Source organism: Limulus polyphemus, unplaced genomic scaffold (genome assembly GCF_000517525.1).
Source record: "Limulus polyphemus unplaced genomic scaffold, Limulus_polyphemus-2.1.2 Scaffold2627, whole genome shotgun sequence".
Lineage (NCBI taxonomy): Eukaryota > Metazoa > Arthropoda > Merostomata > Xiphosura > Limulidae > Limulus > Limulus polyphemus.
This window is the reverse complement of record NW_013668237.1, coordinates 165,026-167,337: the sequence shown is the minus strand read 5'-3', so window position 1 is coordinate 167,337 and position 2,312 is coordinate 165,026.

Below are 2,312 nucleotides of genomic sequence, written 5' to 3'. Positions count from 1 at the left end.
TACTGAAGTCAGCTTTGTACCAGGAGACAAGGTGTGGTTGTATAATCCCAGGAAGACCAAAGGGAAGTCTCCTAAGTTGTCATCTCCATGGGAAGGTCCATATGATATAGTGGATCGTTTCTCAGACGTGACTTTCCGAATCAAATGTGGTCGGCGATACAAGCCAAAAGTGGTGCATGCCAACAGGCTTTGGTGTTATCATGATCCAGGACAATTCAGTTGAGATGAAGTGAACAACAGGACAAATGACGCTACTGAAGATGTGTCACCTGAAAAAACCACTGTCGAAGAAGAAGAAACTCTACTCAGTTTTGAGAAGGAAAACGGTGAAGCTCTTGATGAAGTTACTACCACTGATGTGACTGTTATCGATGATAGGACATTTCCTGATGAAGCAGATAAACCCCACGGGAAGCAGAAGTCAACGAGACAGAGACCAGTACGGAAGAAGATATGTCCCATAAAATTAAAAGACTTTGTTGAATTGTAATTTTGTGTTTGTAATTCTGTACATTTAATTAAGTTATTGTTAATTGTTATTGGTTTAAAGTAAGTGGCTATTGTTCGGGACGAACAATACTAAGGAAGAGGCAGTATTACGACATTGAGGTCACGTGACTAGTATCACGCCACGTCATTCTCGAACATTCACGTGTTTTCCTTAAATCTCGTGATCCTTCTAGATATAGTGTAGTCTTGTATATATAAGACCGGCCACGAAGCGACGGAGAGGTAATGAGTAATTGAATGTATGCTGAGAATATTGTTGGCCACGTGAGACGTGAGTTATAGTGTTTGTTATGGAGCGACTGTTGAAATTAAGTGTATCGTAAAGTTGTATTCAGAAAGAATAAACCAGTTTTATTTAAGAAAGGACTTGTATCGCTAAAGTTTTGTCGAAAAGAATTTGCGGAAAATTAATTAACGAACGGAGACGTAACAATACCAATGAAAAATATTACAACGTGATCCCACGAAAATACAATAAAATCTCAACGCTCAGTTGGACTGGATGCTAACATCCTGGAACAACTTCTAACTAGGACTCTAACACACACAGAGATAGCTACGCAAGTCACCAATTAAATGGAAAGAACAAAATAGGGATAATAAACGCAAAATTGTGTGTTTTCTGCTAAATACAAAACTACATTAGGGACCCACTACAGGTATCGGAACCGGCTGTTATCGCCATAAGCCTCCAAAGTTACCTTTGAACCAAAGGGGGCTAAATAACATACAATAGTCAAACTAAACCTTAAATGATAGAACTCTTAAAAATAAAATGTATAAAACTTTATGTTAAAACGGCATTAAAAACAAGATGGAATACTCAACAGCTGCGGCTATAATTAGATCTTAAATCGGCCAAGAGATGAAGCTATGAGCTAAACGTTTCTACTTGAAATAAACTGAGTCATTCTATGAACCACTATGCTGCGGCTTAAAATAAAATACAAACCTGTAAAATATATGAAATGGATGTATAGAAATTTGGGATATACACATGAAATGAAAACCCTTAAAATGACGTACAACACCTAGTCTTCCATGGAAAGAAATATAATTATACAAATAGAACTCTCCCTTTTTGTTTTAATAATAAGAAAAACAGAATTAATTAGTAGTGATATATACATTTACACATATTTACCAGAAAAAATAAATAAAAGTGGAGAAACTATTTACCTGCCTATACGAAAATATAAGATAAGAAAAAAAGAACCAAATACGGTCTACTTCATGGCAGTGAGTAGGTTGTCCAAGGAAACTGCCAAAATAGATTCGCTTTCTAATCGAAGGCACAGCTATATTAATGGGGTGACAATTGAGTGCAATTGTTCCAGGGTCCCTGATCAAAGAGCTCCCGATAATAAAATATTACAAAACTGATTAAAAATTGGATGTCTCATTAAAAAATGTTTGCAATGGTATCACTATGACAACAACAATTTTAGTCATTTCATACTGTTACGTATCTGGTCGTTTGTTAATTTCCCGTAGAAATTTTTTCCGAGAAACTTCAACGATACAAGTCCTTTTTTAATTAAAACTACTTTATTCTTTCTCAATACAACTTTGCAATACACAGAATTTCCACAGTCACTTTAACTTAAACACACGCTATAATTCACAACGATTCACGCACTTTACTTACAGTCAGTACCGCTCGCTTGACTCAATTATCTCTCCCTATCTGCACCTAGAAAAGGCTAGAGTTGCCAGGAAAAGTCAATATCCTTCGAGAAGCTCATGACGTGTTACCAGCGTCACGTGACTTCCGCTGTCGTGACACTGCCCCTCCTTACGTA